Here is a 21,967-nt window from a genome sequence, read left to right on the forward strand (position 1 = left end):
TTCATTGAATGGCAACAAGAAGCCAGCTGCGGGGCAATCAGAGCAAAGGTATCCGCGACCGCCGACTGTCAACAGCCGAGTGAACGAGTCGGCTGGCAAAGCACGCCACTAGCCGGCACGGCAGCCCCCACCTGCACGTTGGGGCAAGCCGGCATTCGCAGGGCCGACTGCGCGCCCTGTGTTAAGTGAGCGGCTAGGGCCGTGGGTCCCTCATGACGAGTAAGACGCTCGCCAATGTGTCGAGCGGCTGGCACAATCCCTGGCCTTGAAGGGGGAAAGTTCTACCGGCCAGGCATGCTTCAGGCCGCACATTCACGAGGAGCCTTTTTCCAAGGGTTTCATGCTGGTGTCGTGGACAAGGGGGTACCAACCTAGTTGGCCCACAGTCCATGGGTCGAGCTTATGTCTCATTGACGTCACAAGGGAGGACTATAGAAGCCTCGACCTTAGACATGACCAAGATGGACTCGCCCAAAGACTTGGCATGTACTTCAAGGACTACTTCGCCTGTTGGCATGTTTATCCCTAGTTGGCAACTGACCATGTGTAACCCCAGATACCCAGTACCTATATAAGCTGAGGGGTTTTAGTCCGTAGAGAGATAATCACAATTTACCTACCTTAGGGTTAGAACTCAACATACGATCTCAGGGTAGATCAAGCATGTACTCGATACATCATCATTAATACAATCAAAACATGACATAGGGTTTTACCTCCTCGAAAGGGCCCGAACTTGGTTAAACTAATGTCTCCCCCGTCTCTTGTTACCCATTGATCCGAGTGCTGTCTCATCAGATCTTGACCTCGAGTCAAGCCAGGACTATGAGGCAGCATCAAGCAACCAACGGAGCATATTTCATTTCGTCCTGGCTTACAGACAGGCCATGGGTCCGAGAGATCTCCCGCAGATAAACGAGATGCTAGACCGGATTTAGAATCTAGTGAACTCACCCTCGGTCTATGATACGATCGAATATAAAGCCGATACTAGGGAAATTTACATCCCACCCACCACTCACCTAGTCGCTACAATTGAGGACTTAACTGACGTCCCGAACTACGCTGATGACCTACAAGTATAGGGGATCTATCGTAGTCCTTTCGATAAGTAAGAGTGTCGAACCCAACGAGGAGCAGAAGGAAATGACAAGCGGTTTTCAGCAAGGTATTCTCTGCAAGCACTGAAATAATAGGTAACAGATAGTTTTGTGATAGGATAATTTGTAACGAGTAACAAGTAACAAGAGTAAATAAAGTGCAGCAAGGTGGCCCAATCCTTTTTGTAGCAAAGGACAAGCTTGGACAAACTCTTATATAGAGAAAAGCACTCCCGAGGACACATGGGAATATCATCAAGCTAGTTTTCATCACGTTCATATGATTCGCGTTCAGTACTTTGATAATTTGGTATGTGGGTGGACCGGTGCTTGGGTACCGTCCTTTCTTGGACAAGCATCCCACTTATGATTAACCTCTATTGCAAGCATCCACAACTACAACGTATTAAGGTAAACCTAACCATAGCATGAAACATATGGCTCCAAATCAGCACCTTACGAAGCAACGCATAAACTAGGGTTTAAACTTCTGTCACTCTAGCAACCCATCATCTACTTATTACTTCCCAATGCCTTCCTCTAGACCCAAATAATGGTGAACTGTCATGTAGGCGACGTTCACATAACACCACTAGAGGAGAGACAACATACATCTCATCAAAATATCGAATGAATACCAAATTCACATCACTACTAATAGAAAGACTTCTCCCATGTCCTCAGGAACAAACGTAACTACTCACAAAGCATATTCATGTTCATAATCAGAGGGATATTAATGTGCATATAGGATCTAAACATATGATCTTCCACCAAATAAACCAACTAGCATCAACTACAAGGAGTAATTAACACTACTAGCAACCCACAGGTAACAATCATAGACTTGGAGACAAGAATTGGATACAAGAGACGAACTAGGGTTTTGAGAGGAGATGGTGCTGGTGAAGATGTTGATGGATATTGCCCTCTCCCGATGAGAGGAGCGTTGGTGATGACGATGGCGATGATTTCCCCCTCCCGGAGGGAAGTTTCCCCGGAAGAACAGCTCTGCCAGAGCCCTAGATTGGTTCCGCCTCGTGGCGGCGGAGTCTCGTCCGAAAAGATGGCTTATGATTTTTTCCTCATCGAAAGACTCCATATAGCAGAAGATGGCCATCGGAGGGCCACCAGGGGGCCCACGAGGTAGGGGGCGCGCCCAGGGGGTAGGGCACGCCCCCACCCTCGTGGGCAGGGTGTGGCCCCCCTGGTGAACTTCTTGCGCTCGGTATTTTTTATATATTCTGAAAATGACTTCCATGAAGTTTCAGGACTTTTGGAGCTGTGCAGAATAGGTCTCTAATATTTGCTCCTTTCCCAGCCCAGAATCCCAGCTGCCGACATTCTCCCTCTTTATGTCAACCTTATAAAATAAGAGAGAATAGGCATAAGTATTGCGACATAATGTGTAATAATAGCCCATAATGCAATAAATATTGATATAAAAGCATGATGCAAAATGGACGTATCAACTCCCCCAAGCTTAGACCTCGCTTGTCCTCAAGCGGAAGCTGGAATCGAAAAATATGTCCACATGTTTAGAGATAGAGGTGTCGATAAAAAATAAAATACGGACATGAGGGCATCATGATCATTCTTAGAACATCAACTTATATAATTCTTGTCATATGATCTCTTATGCTAGAGTAACAATTCAATCACAATTTCAAGCTTGAATCATAAACTTCATTGAAAACTAACAAACTATAATCTCAGTCATTGGAGCAATTGCAATTTATCATAACATAGGAAAGAGTCAATATATAAGAGCTTTTCAGCAAGTCCACATACTCAACTATCATATAGTCTTTCACAATTTCTAACACTCACGCAATACTTATGGGTATGGAGTTTTAATCAGACACAGAGAAAGATAGGGGCTTATAATTTTGCCTCCCAATGTTTTACCTTAAGGGTAATGTTAACAATAATAGTCCATGAAAACTCACATCCAATTAGCCATATATACCAGGATCTTTCCAACATGTTGTGCTTGCCAAAAGATAAAATGTAAAAAGGAAGGGTGAAGATCACCATGACTCTTATGTAAGGTAGGAGATAAAGGTAAAAGATAGGCCCTTCGCAGAGGGAAGCAGGGGTTGTCCAGCGCTTTTATGGTTGGATGCACAAAATCTTAATGCGAAAGAACATCACTTTATATTGCCACTTGTGATATGGACCTTTATTATGCAGTCCGTCGCTTTTATTTCTTCCATATCACACAATCGTATAAAGCTTATTTTCTCGCACACTACTAAGTCATACATATTTAGAGAGCAATTTTTATTGCTTGTACCGATGACAACTTACATGGAGGATCTTACTCAATCCATAGGTAGGTATGGTGGACTCTCATGGCAAAACTGGGTTTAGGGATGTTTGGAAGCACAAGTAGTATCTCTACTTGGTGCAATGAATTTGGCTAGCATGAGGGGGAAAGGCAAGCTCAATCATGTTGGATGACCCAAGACAATATAATTTATCTTAGATGCAAGAAAACATAACCCATTATGTTGTCTTCCTTGTCCAACGTCAACTCTTTAGCATGTCATATTTTAATGAGTGCTCACAATCATAAAAGATGTCCAAGATTGTATATTTATATGTGAAGACCTCTCTTTCTTTATTACTTCCTATTAATTGCAACCATGACCAAAACTATGTTTGTCAACTCTCAACAACTTTTATTCATCATACTTTTTCTATGTGAGCTCATTACTCTCCATAAGATTCATATGATCTCTTTTATCTCCTTTTTATTCTTTCTCTTTTCTTTTATTCACTCAACATCATGGCAAAATAATCAAGCCCTTGACTCAACACTAATCTTTTTTATATATAGCTCACGGACTCGATTACATAGAAGGATCATGAAGCAAAACTCACAACTAGATCATACTAAAAGCTTTATACTACTAGATCAGGATATTACCAAAAGGATCGAACTAAGAAAAACGGTAAAGATAAAAGTGATGGTGATACGATACTGGGGCACTCCCCCAAGCTTGGCAGTTTCCAAGGGGAGTGCCCATACCCATGTGGTTATGTCTCCTTTGTTGGTGAAGAAGTTGATGGTTTTGCTGATGGCGTAGGCTTGTCGTCTTTCTTCCAAGGCATAGGCTCACCATCATAGAAGGATGACCGAGTCTCCTAAAACCTCAAATCTGCAGCCAAACTCATCCTCTTGAATCTATATTCATACTCACAGTTTTGATTTTGCAGGTCATAAATCTGGGCTTGGAGGTGCTCGATTTTCTCATGAAGCTTGAAGATGGCCTCCCCAATGTCCTTGACGTCCAGCTTGTGGTTGTTGGTGAACTCCGCGATCATAATTTGATTGGAATCGAGTCCACGCTCCACCATCTCCTGACACTTGAAAACTTCTTGCTCCAATGCCTCGAGCCTTGCCTCCGTGCTTCCGGTCTTCCTTGCTCCCTCAACATCGTGGATGTGCAACCACCCCTCACGCATCTCAATGGTTTGAGGGTCTTGCAGCACCTCCGTGAGGTAGGGGTTGATGACCTTCTCGAAGAACTGGTCCTTGGGGGCACTTGAAGACGACATGACGACCTGGATCTGTTAGAAAAACAGCTCGAAAAAAGACAGGAGATTTTTGCGTGATACGGGAGTCAAAACCTCCGGGGGATTATATAATGAATTTTTACCGACCAAAATACGTGTCGTGTACGGAAATGGAGTCCGGAGAGCACACGAGGTGCCCACGAGGTAGGGGGCGCTTCCTCCGCCCTCGTGGAGCACTCATGTCCTTCCCGGACTGCTTCTTATTTTTCTATTTTTCTAAATATTCCAAAACGGAAGAAAATTGCCATTAGAACTGTTTTGGAGTCGGTTTACTTACCGTACCACATACCTATTCCTTTCCGAAGTCTGAAAAGTTCTGGAAAGTGTCCCTTATGTATTCCTTCGGGGTTATGGTTTCAATAACATTGGTTTCAACATTTATAGGATTACCTGAGATAGATTGTTTAATTCTTTGACCGTTCACCACCTTCGGATTTGTGCCTTCGAAATTGTTGATTTTTATGGCACCAGAACGATAGACCTCCTCGATAACGTAAGGACCTTCCCATTTAGAGAGAAGTTTTCCTGCAAAAAATCTTAAACAAGAGTTGTATAGCAATACATAATCACCTACATTAAACTCACGCTTTTGTATTCTTTTGTCATGCCATCTTTTAACTTTTTCTTTAAATAATTTGGCATTCTCATAGGCTTGGGTTCTCCATTCATCAAGAGAGCTAATGTCAAATAACCTCTTCTCACCGGCAAGCTTGAAATCATAATTGAGCTCTTTAATAGCCCAATAAGCCTTATGTTCTAGTTCTAGAGGTAAGTGACATGCTTTTCCATAAACCATTTTATACGGAGACATACCCATAGGAGTTTTATATGCAGTTCTATAGGACCATAATGCATCATCAAGTTTCTTCAACCAATTCTTTCTAGATCTATTAACAGTCTTTTGCAAAATTATTTTGAGTTCTCTATTACTCAATTCTACTTGACCGCTAGACTGTGGGTGATAAGGAGTTGCAATTCTATGATTAACATCATATTTAGCAAGCATTTTTTGGAAAGCACCATGAATAAAATGTGAACCACCACCAGTCATTAAATATCTAGGGACTCCAAACCTTGGAAAAACAACTTATTTAAGCACTACTAGTTGGAATAGCTTCTACCCACTTAGTAACGTAATCAACAACAACTAAAATATGTGTATATCCATTGGAGGCAGGAAAAGGTCCCATATAATCAAAGCCCCAAACATTAAATGGTTCAATAATAAGTGAATAATTCATAGGCATTTCTTGATGTCTACTAATATTACCAATTCTTTGACATTCATCACAAGACAAGACAAACTTACAGGCATCCTTGAAGCGAGTAGGCCAATAAAAACCGGATTGCAATACCTTATGTGTAGTTCTGTCTCCAGCGTGGTGTCCTCCATAAGCTTCGGAGTGACACTTGCGTAGGATCTGTTCCTGTTCATGCTCAGGTACACAACGTCTAATAACACCATCTACTCCTTTATAAAGATGTGGGTCATCCCAAAAGTAATGTCTCAAATCATAGAAGAACTTTTTCTTTTGCTAGTATGTGAAACTAGGTGGTATAAATTTAGCAACAATGTAATTAGCATAATTAGCATACCATGGAGCAGTGTGAGAAGAATTTATGACATTTAATTGTTCATCAGGAAAGCTATCATCAATAGGTAGTGGGTCATCAAGAACATTTTCTAACCTAGACAAGTTGTCTGCAATGGGGTTCTCAGCTCCCTTTCTATCAATAATATGCAAATCAAATTCTTGTACCAGGAGAACCCATTTAATAAGTCTAGGTTTAGCATCTTTCTTTTCCATAAGATATTTAATAGCAGCATGATCAGTGTGAATAGTTACTTTAGAATCAACAATATAAGGCCAAAACTTATCACAAGCAAATACAACTGCTAAGAATTCTTTTTCAGTAGTAGCATAATTTCTCTGAGCATTGTCTAGAGTTTTACTAGCATATTGAATAACATTTAATTTCTTATCAACTATTTGCCCTAGAACAGCACCTACAGCATAATCACTAGCATCACACATAATTTCAAAGGGTAAATTCCAATCAGGTGGTTGAACAATAGGTGCAGAGACCATTGCTTTCTTAAGTATTTCAAATGCTTCTACACAATCATCATCAAAGACAAATGGTATATCTTTTTGTCATAAATTAGTCAGAGGCCGATAAATTTTTGAGAAGTCCTTAATGAACCTCCTATAAAAACCGGCATGACCAAGGAAACTTCTTATACCTTTGATGTCCTTGGGACATGGCATCTTTTCAATAGCATCAACCTTGGCTTTATCAACTTCAATACCTCTTTCAGAAACTTTATGCCCCAAGATAATACCTTCATTAACCATAAAGTGGAACTTCTCCAAATTCAAGACAAGGTTAGTTTCTTCACATCTCTGCAAAACTTGATCAAGGTTGCTTAAGCAATCATCAAAAGAGGATCCATAAACGGAGAAATCGTCCATGAAAACCACACAAATCTTTTCACACAAGTCATAGAATATAGCCATCATGCATCTTTGAAAGGTAGCAGGTGCATTACATAAACCAAAAGGCATATGTCTATAAGCAAAAGTACCAAAAGGGCAAGTGAAAGTAGTCTTTGATTGATCATTGGTCGACACACGTATTTGAGAAACCAGAATAACCATCTAGAAAGAAAAAATGAGTATGTTTGGATAATCTTTCTAGCTTTTGATTGAGAAAAGGTAAGGGGTAATGATCTTTTTTAGTAGCTTTATATGATTTGCGGAAATCAATTACCATCCTATAAACTGTAATAATTCTTTGCGGAATCAATTCATCTTTATCATTAGGAACGACAATAATACCTTCCTTCTTAGGGACACAGTGGACAGGACTTACCCATTGACTATCAGCAACGGGATAAATTATACCTGCCTCAAGAAGCTTTAGTATTTCCTTTCTTACCACTTCCTTCATCTTAGGATTCAGCCGTCGTTGATGATCACGAACTGGTTTGGCATCTTCCTCCAAATTTATTTTGTGTTGACACAGAGTGGGACTAATGCCCTTAAGATCATCAAGAGTATATCCAATAGCAGCACGGTGCTTCTTTAGAGTTTTCAGTAATCTCTCTTCTTCATGCTCTGAAAGGTTAGAACTAATAATAACATGATATATCGTTTTCTCATAAATATAAGCATATTTAAGAGTATCATGTAACGATTCAAGATCAAACACGGGATCACCCTTGGGTGGAGGAGGATCCCCTAGGATTTCAACAGGCGGATTGTGTTTCAGGATGGGTTCCTATTTAAAGAATACTTCATCTATTTCCCTTCTTTCATTCATAAACATATCATTTTCATGGTCTAGCAAATATTGTTCTAAAGGATCACTAGGAGGTACAACAATAGAAGCAAGACCAATAATTTCATCCTTACCAGGCAATTCCTCTTCACGATGTTGTCTACGAAATTTAGAGAAATTAAATTCATGAGACATATCACCTAAACCAATAGTAACAACATCCTTTTTGCAATATATCTTAGCATTAACAGTGTTCAAGAAGGGTCTACCAAATAAAATGGGACAAAAGCTATCTTGTGGGGAACCAAGAACAAGAAAATCAGCAGGATATTTAGTTTTCCAACACAAGACTTCAAGATCTCTAATAATTCCAATTGGTGAAATAGTATCTCTATTGGCAAGTTTAATTGTCACATCAATATCTTCTATCTCAGCAGGTGCAATATCATGCATAATTTCTTTGTGTAATTCACGAGGTATAGCACTAGCACTAGCACCCATATCACATAAGCCATGATAACAATGATCTCCTATTTTAACAGTAATAACAGGCATGCCTACCAAAGATCTAGGATTATCTTTAGCACAAGGTTTAGCAATTCTAGCAGTATCATCACGGAAATGAATAACATGCCCATCAATATTATCAGACGAGAGATCTTTAACAATAGCAATATTAGGTTCAACTTTAATTTGCTCAGGAGGTGTATAAGTTCTAATATTGCTTTTACGAACCATAGTTGAAGCTTTAGCATGATCCTTTATCCTAACAGGGAAAGGTGGTTTCTCAACATAAGAAGTAGGAACAATAGGATCATTATAAGTGATAGTCTTTTATTCAACTTTAATAGGTGGAGCTACTTTTACTTCTATGGGAGGATGATATTTAAACCACTTCTCCCTAGGGAGATCAACATGAGTAGCAACAGATTCACAGAAAGAAGCTACTATCTTAGAGTCAAGTCCATATCTAGTGCTAAATGCACGGAAAACATCGGTATCCATAAAAGATTTAACACAATCAAACTTAGGTGTCATACCTGACTCCTTACCTTTGTCGAGCCCCCAATATTCGGAGTTGCGTTTAATTCTTTCCAATAAATCCCATTTGAATTCAATAGTCTTCATCATAAAAGAGCCAGCAAAAGAAGTATCGAGCATGATGTGATTGTTATCAGAAAGTTGAGCAATTTTTTTGAATAATCATTTCTCTTGCGAGCTCATGATTGGGGCATGAATATAACATTGATTTAATCCTCCCCCAAGCTTGAGCGATGCTTTCTCCTTCGCGAGGTCAGAAATTATATATATAATTGCGATCACAATGAACAAGATGCATAGGATAAAACTTCTGATGAAATTCCAATTTCAATCGTTTGTAGTTCCATGACCCCATATCATCACATAGCCTGTACCATGTCAATGCATCTTCCTTCAAAGTTAAGGGAAGACCTTATTCTTAATAACATCTCTGGGCACACCTGCAAGCTTAAATAATCCACAAACTTCATCCACATAGATTAGGTGCTCATCAGGATGCTTTGTTCCATCTCCTGCAAAAGGATTAGCTAGCAATTTTTCTATCATACCTGAAGGAATTTCAAAGCAGACATCTTCATTTTCAGTAGGTTGAGGAGCAACTCTTTGCTCTACTAGTCGGGGTGAAGATACCCTGAACAAACCCCTCAGAGGATTACTTTCCATAGTAACAAGTGACAGTAAATTTCAGCACACTATATAAATTTTTCCTTACCAAATTCCACCTACCAAAGGAGCTTCACTCCTCGGCAACTGCGTCAGAAAAGAGTCTTGATGACCCACAAGTATAGGGGATCTATGATACATCCATTTTGCATCTATGATCTATTCTCTCTTATTTTACAAGGTTTACATAAAGAGTGAGAATGCCGACAGCTGGGATTCTAGGCTAGAAAAGGAGCAAATATTAGAGACCTATTCTGCACAGCTCCAAAAGTCCTGAAACTTCACAGAAGACGTTTTCAGAATATATAAAAAATACTCAGCGGAAGAAGTTCACCAGGGGGCCACACCCAGCCCACGAGGGTGGGGGGTGCGCCCTACCCCCTGGGCGCGACCGCCTAGCTCGTGGGCCCCCGGTGGCCTCCGGTGGCCATCTTCTGCTATATGAAGTTTTTCAATGAGAAAAACTTATCAGAAGCCATCTTCTTGGACGAAACTCCGCCGCCACGAGGCAGAACCTTGGCGGAACCAATCTAGGGCTCCGACAGAGCTGTTCTGCCGAGGAAACTTCCCTCCGGGAGGGGGAAATCATCGCCATCATCATCACCAATGCTACTCTCATCAGGAGAGGGCAATCTCCATCAACATCTTCATCAGCACCATCTCCTCTCAAAACCCTAGTTCATCTCTTGTATCCAATTCTTGTCTCCAAGTCCGGGATTGGTGCTAGTAGGTTGCTAGTAGTGTTAATTACTCATTGTAGTTGATGCTAGTTGGTTTAATTGGTGGAAGATCATATGTTCAGATCCTATATGCATATTAATACCCCTCTGATTATGAACATGTTTATGCTTTGTGAGTAGTTACGTTTGTTCCTGAGGACATGGGAGAAGTCTTGCTATTAGTAGTCATGTGAATTTGGTATTCGTTCGATATTTTGATGAGATGTATGTTGTCTCTCCTCTAGTGGTGTTATGTGAACGTCGACTACATGACACTTCACCATTATTTGGGCCTAGAGGAAGGCATTGGGAAGTAATAAGTAGATGATGGGTTGCTAGAGTGACAGAAGCTTAAACCCTAGTTTATGTGTTGCTTCGTAAGGGGCTGATTTCGATACATATGTTTCATGCTATGGTTAGGTTTACCTTAATACTTTTGTTGTAGTTGAGGATGCTTGCAATAGAGGTTAATCATAAGTGGGATGCTTGTCCAAGTAAGGGCAGCACCCAAGCACCGGTCCACCCACATACCAAATTATCAAAGTACCGATCGCGAATCATATGAGTGTGATGAAAACTAGCTTGATGATATTCCCATGTGTCCTCGGGAGCGCTTTTCTCTTTATAAGAGTTTGTCCAGGCTTGTCCTTTGCTACAAAAAGGATTGGGCCACCTTGCTGCACCTTATTTACTTTTGTTACTTGTTGCTTGTTACAAATTATACTATCACAAAACTACCTGTTACCACTTATTTCAGTACTTGCAGAGAATACCTTGCCGGAAACCGCTTATCATTTCCTTCTGCTCCTCATTGGGTTCTACACTCTTACTTATCGAAAGGACTATGATAGATCCCCTATACTTGTGGGTCATCAAGACTCTTTTCTGGCGCCGTTGCAGGGGAGTGAAGCGCCTCTGGTAGGTGGAATTTGGTAAGGAAAAATTTATATAGTGTGCTGAAACTTACTGACACTTGTTACTATGGAAAGTAATCCTCTGAGGGGCTTGTTTGGGGTATCTTCACCCCGACTAGTAGAGCAAAGAGTTGCTCCTCAACCTACTCAACCTACTAAAATGAAAATGAAAATGAAAATTTCTGCATTGAAATTCCTTCTGGTATGATAGAAAAACTGTTAGCTAATCCTTTTTTAGGAGATGGAACAAAACATCCTGATGAGCATCTAATATATGTGGATGAAGTTTGTGGATTATTTAAGTTTGCAGGTGTACCAGGAGATGTTGTTAATAAGAAGGTCTTCCCTTTATCTTTGAAGGGAGATGCATCGACATGGTATAGGCTATGTGATGATATGGGGTCTTGGAATTACAAACGATTGAAATTGGAATTTCATCAGAAGTTTTATCCTATGCATCTTGTTCATCGTGATCGCAATTATAAATATAATTTTTGGCCTCGTGAAGGAGAAAGCATTGCTCAAGCTTGGGGGAGGCTCAAATCAATGTTATATTCATGCCCCAATCATGAACTCTCAAGAGAAATGATTATTCAAAATTTTTATGCTCGGCTTTCTAATAGCAATCGCACCATGCTTGATACTTCTTGTGTTGGCTCTTTTATGATGAAGACTATTGAATTCAAATGGGATTTATTGGAAAGAATTAAATGCAACTCTGAAGATTGGACCTCGACAAAGGTAAGGAGTCAGGTATGACACCTAGGTTTGATTGTGTTAAATCTTTTATGGATACCGATGTTTTCCGTAAATTCAGCACTAAATATGGACTTGACTCTGAGATAGTAGCTTCTTTCTATGAATCTTTTGCTACATATGTTGATCTCCCCAAGGAGAAGTGGTTTAAATATCATCCTCCCATAGAAGTAAAAGTAGCTGCACCTATTAAAGTTGAAGAAAAGATTGTCACTTATAATGATCCTATTGTTCCTACTTCTTATGTTGAGAAACAACCTTTTCCTGTTAGGATAAAGGATCATGCTAAAGCTTCAACTGTGGTTCGTAAAAGCAATATTAAAACTTATACACCTCATGAGAAAATTAAAGTTGAACCTGATATTGTTATCGTTAAAGATCTCTTGTGTGATAATATTGATGGGCATGTTATTCATTTCCTTGATGAGACCGCTAGAATAGCTAAACCTTGTGCTAAAGATAAAAACAGACCTGTGGTAGGCATGCCTGTTATTACTGTTAAAATAGGAGATCATTGTTATCATGGCTTATGTGATATGGGTGCTATTGCTAGTGCAATACCTTACGCCTTATACAAAGAAATTATGCATGATAGTGCACCTGCTGAGATAGAAGATATTGATGTCACAATTAAACTTGCCAATAGAGATACTATTTCACCAACGGGAATTGTTAGAGATATTGAAGTCTTGTGTGGGAAAACTAAATATCCTGCTTATTTTCTTGTTCTTGGTTCCCCACAAGATAGCTTTTGTCCCATTATTTTTGGCAGACCCTTCTTAAACACTATTAATGCTACCATAGATTGCAAAACAGATGTTGTTACTATCGGTTTCTATGATATGACTCATGAATTTAATTTCTCTAAATTTTGTAGACAACATCGTGAAGAGGAATTGCCTGGTAAGGATGAAATTATTGGTCTTGCTTCTATTGCCGTACCTCCTAGTGATCCTTTAGAACAATATTTGCTAGACCATGAAAATGATATGTTTATGAATGAAAGAAGGGAAATAGATGAAGTATTCTTTAAATAGGAACCCATCCTGAAACACAATCTGCCTGTTGAAATCCTAGGGGATCCTCCTCTACCCAAGGGTGATCCCGTGTTTGAGCTTGAACCGTTACATGATACTCTTAAATATGCTTATCTTGATGAGAAAACGATATATCATGTTATTATTAGTGCTAACCTTTCAGAGCATGAGGAAGAGAGATTATTGAAAACTCTGAAGAAGCACCATGCTGCTATTGGGTATATTCTTGATGATCTTAAGGGCATTAGTCCCACTCCATGTCAACATAAAATTAATTTGGAAGAAGATGCTAAACCAGTTTGTGATCATCAACGACGGCTGAACCCTAAAATGAAAGAAGTGGTAAGAAATGAAATACTAAAGCTCCTTGAGGCAGGTATAATTTATCCCGTTGCTGATAGTTGTGTCCCTAAGAAGGGAGGTATTACTGTCGTTCCTAATGATAAAGATGAATTGATTCCTCAAAGAATTATTACAGGTTATAGGATGGTAATTGATTTCCACAAATTAAATAAGGCCACTAAAAAGGATCATTAACCCTTACCTTTTATCGATCAAATGCTAGAAAGATTATCTAAACATACACATTTTTGCTTTCTAGATGGTTATTCTGCTTTCTCTCAAATACATGTGTTAGCTAAGGATCAATCAAAGATTAGTTTTACTTGCCCTTTTGGTACTTTTGCTTATAGACGTATGCCTTTTGGTTTATTTAATGCACTTGCTACCTTTCAAAGATGCATGATGGCTATATTCTCTGACTTTTGTTAAAAGATTTGTGAGGTTTTCATGGACGATTTCTCCGTCTATGGATCTTCTTTTGATGATTGCTTAAGCAACCTTGATCGAGTTTTGCAGAGATGTGAAGAAACTAATCTTGTCTTGAATTGGGAAAAGTGCCACTTTATGGTTAATGAATGCATTGTCTTGGGGCACAAATTTCTGAAAGAGGTATTGAAGTTGATAAATCCAAGGTTGATGCTATTGAAAAGATGTCATGTCCCAAGGACATCAAAGGTATAAGAAGTTTCCTTGGTCATGCTGGTTTTTATATGAGGTTCATTAAGGACTTCTCAAAAATTTCTCGGCCTCTGACTAATTTGTTACAAAAAGATATACCATTTGTCTTTGATGATGATTGTGTAGAAGCATTTGAAGTACTTAAGAAAGCATTGATATCTACACCTATTGTTCTGTCACCTGATTGGAATTTACCCTTTGAAATTATGTGTGATTCTGTAGGTGCTGTTCTAGGGCAAAGAGTTGATAAGAAATTAAATGTTATTCAATATGCTAGTAAAACCTTAGACAATGCTCAAAGAAATTATGCTACTACTGAAAAAGAATTCTTAGCAGTTGTATTTGTTTGTGGTAAGTTCAGACCTTATATTGTTGATTCTAAAGTAACTATTCACACTTATCATGCTGCTATTAAATATCTTATGGAAAAGAAAGATGCTAAACCTAGACTTATTAGATGGGTTCTCTTGCTACAAGAATTTGACTTACATATTGTTGATAGAAAGGGAGCTGAGAACCCCGTTGCAGACAACTTGTCTAGGTTAGTAAATGTGCTTGATGACCCACTACCTATTGCTGATAGTTTTCCTGATGAGCAATTAAATGTCATAAATGCTTCTCATACTGCTCCATGGTATGCTGATTATGCTAATTAGATTGTTGCTAAGTTTATTCCACCTAGTTTCACATACCAGCAAAAGAAAAAGTTCTTCTTTGATTTGAGGCATTATTTTTGGGATGACCCACATCTTTATAAAGAAGAAGTAGATGGTATTATTAGACATTGTGTACCTGAGCATGAACAAGATCAGATCCTACACAAGTGTCACTCCGAAGCTTATGGAGGACACCATGCTAGAGATAGAACTGCACATAAGGTATTGCAATCTGGTTTTTATTGGCCTACTCTCTTCAAGGATGCCCGTAAGTTTGTTTTATCTTGTGATGAATGTCAAGGAATTGGTAATATTACTAGACGTCAAGAAATGCCTATGAACTATTCACTCGTTATTGAACCATTTGATGTTTGGGGCTTCGACTATATGGGACCCTTTCCTTCCTCTAATGGATATACACATATTTTAGTTGTTGTTGATTACGTTACTAAGTGGGTAGAAGCTATTCCAACTAGTAGTGCTGATCATAACACTTCTATTAAAATGCTTAAAGAAGTTATTTTTCCAAGATTTGGAGTCCCTAGATATTTAATGACTGATGGTGGTTCACATTTTATTCATGGCGCTTTCCGTAAAATGCTTGCTAAATAGGATGTTAATCATAGAATTGCATCTCCTTATCACCCTTAGTCTACTGGTCAAGTAGAATTGAGTAATAGAGAGCTCAAATTATTGTTGCAAAAGACTGTTAATAGATCTAGAACGAATTGATCGAAGAAACTTTATGATGCATTATGGGCCTATAGAACTGTGTATAAAAATCCTATGGGTATGTCTCCGTATCAAATGGTCTATGGAAAAGCATGTCACTTACCTCTCGAACTAGAACATAAGGCTTATTGGGATATTAAAGAACTCAATTATGATTTTAAGCTTGCCAGTGAGAAGAGGTTATTTGATATTAGCTCACTCGATGAATGGAGAACCCAAGCCTACGAAAATGCCAAGTTGTTTAAAGAAAAAAGTTAAAAGATGGCATGATAAAAGGATACAAAAGCGTGAGTTTAATGTAGATGATTATGTATTGCTATACAACTCTCATTTAAGATTTTTTGCAGGAAAACTTCTCTCTAAATGGGAAGGTCCTTACGTTATCGAGGAGGTTTATCGTTTCAGTGCTATAAAAATCAACAACTTCGAAGGCACAAATCCGAAGGTGGTGAACGGTCAAAGAATCAAACATTATATTTCAGGTAATCCCATAAATTTTGAAACCAATGTTATTGAAACCGTAACCCCGGAGGAATACATAAGGCACACTTTCCGGAACATTTCAGACTCCGAAAAGGAATAGGTATGTGGTACGGTAAGTAAACCGACTCCAAAATAGTTTTTAAGGCAATATTTCTCCGTTTTGGAATATTTAGAAAAATGGAAAAATAAGAAGCAGTTCGGGAAGGACACGAGGCCTCCACGAGGGTGGAGGGCGCGCCCTACCCCCCTGGGCGCACCCCCTACCTCATGGGCACCTCGTGTGCTCTCCGGACTCCGTTTTCGTACACAACACGTATTTTGGTCGGTAAAAATTCATTATATAATCTCCCCGGGGTTTTGACTCCCGTATCACGTAAATATCTCCTGTCTTTGTTTCGAGCAATCCTGCCGCAGATTTGAGCAACATGTCGTCCCAGGATTCAAAAGAAGAGAGCTATGTGGCTGATTACCTTGCAGACCCTAAGGTCTATGGGGATGTGGAGCATTGTGGTTGGACTACGGAAGAAGAAGTGGACTATGAACCTAAGGGAAAGGAGGAGACGAGCTCAGATGAAGATGAAGTCCCATTACCTCAACCTGGGGACATGCATGTGGAGTTCAAAAGGTCAAGCCTCCCGGATAGAGTAAAGAAACCTAAGATCGAGTTTACCCCTTTTTGCCTCTTGCAGGAAAACAAGCAGGAACTATGCAAAAAGATACTGAGCCTGGAGCAGGAGATCGATAACCTAAGGGACCAAAATTCTGTCCTAAAATGCAAATTAAGGAAGAAGCCTATGCCATCAACAAAACCACTACCTTCTTCATCAACGAAGGAGACATAATCACATGGGTATGGGCACTCCCCTTGGCAACTACCAAGTTTGGGGAGTGGCCCGGTATCGTATCACCATCACTTTTATCTTTACCGTTTTTCTTAGTTCGATCCTTTTGGTAATATCTTGATCTAGTAGAATAAAAGCTTTTAGTATGATCTAGTTGTGAGTTTTGCTTTACGATCCTTCTATGTAATCGAGTCCGTGAGCTATATATAATAAAGATTAGTGTCGAGTCAAGGGCATGATTATTTTCCCATGATCCTAAGTGAATAAAAGAAAAGAGAAAGAGTAAAAAGGAAACAAAGAGATCATATGGATCTTATGGATAGTAATGAGCTCACATAGAAAGAGTATGATGAATAAAAGTTGTTGAGACTTGACAAACATAGTTTTGGTCATCGTTGCAATTAATAGGAAGTAATAAAGAAAGAGAGGTCTTCACATATAAATATACTATCTTGGACATATTTTATGATTGTGAGCACTCATTAAAATATGACATGCTAAAGAGTTGACGTTGGAGAAGGAAGACAACGTAATGGGTTATGTTTTCTTACATCTGAGATAAATTATATTGTCATGGATCATCCAACATGGTTGAGCTTGCCTCCCCCCCTCATGCTAGCGAAATTCATTGCACCAAGTAGAGATACTACTTGTGCTTCCAAATACCCTTAAACCTGTTTTGCCATAAGAGTCCACCATACCTACCTATGGATTGAGTAAGATCCTCCAATTAAGTTGTCATCGGTGCAAGCAATAAAAATTGCTCTGTAAATATGTATGACTTATTAGTGTGGGAGAAAATAAGCTTTATACGATCGTGTGATATGGAAGAAATAAAAGCGACAGACTGCATAATAAAGGTCCATATCACAAGTGGCAATATAAAGTGATGTTCTTTCGCATTAAGATTTTGTGCATCCAACCATAAAAGCGCAGGACAACCTCTGCTTCCCTATGCGAAGGGCCTATCTTTTACCTTTATCTCCTACCTTACATAAGAGTCATGGTGATCTTCACCCTTCCTTTTTACATTTTATCTTTTGGCAAGCACAACATGTTGGAAAGATCCTGGTATATATGGCTAATTGGATGTGAGTTTTCATGGACTATTATTGTTGACATTACCCTTGAGGTAAAACATTGGGAGGCAAAATTATAAGCCCCTATCTTTCTCTGTGTCTGATTAAAACTCCATACCCATAAGTATTGCGTGAGTGTCAGCAATTGTGAAAGATTATATGATAGTTGAGTATGTGGACTTGCTGAAAAGCTCTTATACATTGACTATTTCCTATGTTATGATAAATTGCAATTGCTCCAATGACTGAGATTATAGTTTGTTAGTTTTCAACAAAGTTTACGATTCATACTTGAAATTGTGATTGAATTATTACTCTAGCATAAGAGATCATATGATAAAAATTATATAAGTTGTTGTTCTAAGAATGATCATGATGCCCTCATGTCCGTATTTTACTTTTATCGACACCTCTATCTCTAAACATGTGGTCATATTTTTTGATTTCGGCTTTCGCTTGAGGACAAGCGAGGTCTAAGCTTGGGGGCGTTGAGACGTCCATTTTGCATCATGCTTTTATATCGATATTTATTGCATTATGTGATGTTATTACACATTATGTCACAATAATTATACCTATTCTCTCTTATTTTACAAGGTTTACATAAAGAGGGAGAATGCCGGCAGCTGGGATTCTGGGCTAGAAAAGGAGCAAATATTAGAGACCTATTCTGCACAGCTCCAAAAGTCCTGAAACTTCACAGAAGACGTTTTCAGAATATATAAAAAATACTCAGTGGAAGAAGTTCACCAGGGGGGCCACACCCTGCGCACGAGGGTGGGGCGCGTGCCCTACCACCTGGGTGCGCCTGCCTACCTCGTGGGCCCCCTGGTGGCCCTCTGGTGGCCATCTTCTGCTGTATGAAGTCTTTTGATGTGAAAAAAAATCAGAAGCCATCTTCTCAGACGAAACTCCATCACCACGAGGCAGAACCTTGGCGGAACCAATCTAGGGCTCCGGCAGAGCTGTTATGCCGGGGAAACTTCCCTCTGGGAGGGGGAAATCATAGCCATTGTCATCACCAATGCTCCTCTCATCAGGAGAGGGCAATCTCCATCAACATGTTCATCAGCACCATCTCCTCTCAAAACCCTAGTTCATCTCTTGTATCCAATTCTTGTCTCCAAGTCTAGGATTGGTGCTAGTAGGTTGCTAGTAGTGTTAATTACTCCTTGTAGTTGATGCTAGTTGGTTTAATTGGTGGAAGATCATATGTTCAGATCCTATATGCATATTAATACCCATCTGATTATCAACATGTTTATGCTTTGTGAGTAGTTACGTTTGTTCCTGAGGACATGGGAGAAGTCTTGCTATTAGTAGTCATGTGAATTTGGTATTCGTTCGATATTTTGATGAGATGTATGTTGTCTCTCCTCTAGTGGTTTTATGTGAACGTCGACTACATGACACTTCACCATTGTTTGCGCCTAGAGGAAGGCATTGGGAAGCAATAAGTAGATGATGGGTTGCTAGAGTGACAGAAGCTTAAACCCTAGTTTATGTGTTGCTTCGTAAGGGGCTGATTTGGGTCCATATGTTTCATGCTATGGTTAGGTTTACCTTAATACTTTTATTGTAGTTGCGGATGCTTGCAATAGAGTTTAATCATAAGTGGGATGCTTGTCCAAGTAAGGGCAGCACCCAAGCACCGGTCCACCCACATACCAAATTATCAAAGTACCGAACGCGAATCATATGAGCATGATGAAAACTAGCGTGATGATATTCCCATGTGTCCTTGGGAGCGCTTTTCTCTATATAAGAGTTTGTCCAGGCTTGTCCTTTGCTACAAAAAGGATTGGGCCACCTTGCTGCACCTTATTTACTTTTGTTACTTGTTGCTCATTACAAATTATACTATCACAAAACTATCTGTTACCACTTATTTTAGTACTTGCAGAGAATACCTTGCCGGAAACCGCTTATCATTTCCTTCTGCTCCTCGTTGGGTTCGACACTCTTACTTATCGAAAGGACTGCGATAGATCCCTATACTTGTGGGTCATCAATCTATCGTAGTCCTTTTGATAAGTAAGAGTGTCAAACCTAACGAGGAGCAGAAGGAAATGACAAGCGGTTTTCAGCAAGGTATTATCTGCAAGCACTGAAATAATAGGTAACAAATAGTTTTGTGATAGGATAATTTGTAACGAGTAACAAGTAACAAGAGTAAATAAAGTACAGCAAGGTGGCCCAATCCTTTTTGTAGCAAAGGACAAGCCTGGACAAACTCTTATATAGAGAAAAGTACTGAGGACACATGGGAATATCGTCAAGCTAGTTTTCATCACATTCATATGATTCACATTCAGTACTTTGATAATTTGGTATGTGGGTGGACCAGTGCTTAGGTACTGTCCTTTCTTGGACAAGCATACCACTTATGATTAGCCTCTATTGCAAGCATCCACAACTACAACAAAAGTATTAAGGTAAACCTAACCATAGCATGAAACATATGTATCCAAATCAGCCCCTTACGAAGCAACACATAAACTAGGGTTTAAGCTTCTGTCACTCTAGCAACCCATCATCTACTTATTACTTCCCAATGCCTTCCTCTAGGGCCAAATAATGGTGAAGTGTCATGTAGTCGACGTTCACATAACACCACTAGAGGAGAGACAACATACATCTCATCAAAATATCGAACGAATACCAAATTCACATGACTACTAATAGCAAGACTTCTCCCATGTCCTCAGGAACAAACGTAACTACTCACAAAGCATAAACATGTTCATAATCAGAGGGGTATTAATGTGCATATAGGATCTGAACATATGATCTTCCACCAAATAAACCAACTAGCATCAACTACAAGGAGTAATTAACACTACTAGCAACCCACATGTACCAATCCCAGACTTGGAGACAAGAATTGGATACAAGAGATGAACTAGGGTTTTGAGAGGAGATGGTGCTGGTGAAGATGTTGATGGAGATTGCCCTCTCCTGATGAGACGAGCGTTGGTGATGACGATGGCGATGATTTCCCCCTCCCGGAGGGAAGTTTCCCTGGCAGAACAGCTTCGCCAGAGCCCTAGATTGGTTCCGCCAATGTTCCGCCTCATGGCGGCGGAGTCTCATCCGGAAAGATGGCTTATGATTTTTTCCTCATCGAAAGACTCCATATAGCAGAAGATGGCCATCGGAGGGCCACCAGGGGGCCCACGAGGTAGGGGGGCGCACCCCCACCCTCGTGGGCAGGGTGTGGCCCCCCTGGTGAACTTCTTGCGCTCAGTATTTTCTATATATTCTGAAAATGACTTCCGTGAAGTTTCAGGACATTTGGAGTTGTGCAGAATAGGTCTCTAATATTTGCTCCTTTTCCAGCCTAGAATCCCAGCTGTCGGCATTCTCCCTCTTTATGTAAACTTTATAAAATAAGAGAGAATAGGCATAAGTATTGCGACGTAATGTGTAATAATAGCCCATAATGCAATAAATATCGATATAAAAGCATGATGCAAAATGGACGTATCATACGCCTCCGACGAGGCAACTGATATGGATGAAGATGCCAATGATGCATTCGTGGCGGCATTGCCAGGGGTCACACCACATGCCGACAATTGGTCCACGACATCTACCTATGACGTTTATATGATGTATGCACCAAAATATCCACCCAGACATCGACACCCTCATAGGTGACGAAAAGGCACTGGCAGGGGCAACACCCAGACCAACAACATGGGAGCCACGACCGATGGCCCCTCCCCTGACAACGTCGACGACCAGGGAAATGGCAATAACACCACGCCCGCTCAGATCGACGGCCCCAAAGGGGCGTTCAGCAACAGGGACCCCAAGGATCCCAAGGCTGAGGAGAAAAGTGATTACCTTCCTGAATTCAAGGAGGATGTTTGCCTTGGACCCAAAGACTTCATTGTCCCCGAGGACCGTACAAGCAAGAGGGATTCCGGCGGCGCCACGCTGCAATCGCTAGGAGCATAAAGAAAAAGTAGCATCAACTTCTCGCTGATCAAAATACACTTAATGACAACTGCATAGAGATCCTCGCGGTTGAGCAAGATCTTGAGGCACGACATAAG

Source organism: Triticum aestivum, chromosome 2A, assembly GCF_018294505.1.
Source record: "Triticum aestivum cultivar Chinese Spring chromosome 2A, IWGSC CS RefSeq v2.1, whole genome shotgun sequence".
NCBI lineage: Eukaryota > Viridiplantae > Streptophyta > Magnoliopsida > Poales > Poaceae > Triticum > Triticum aestivum.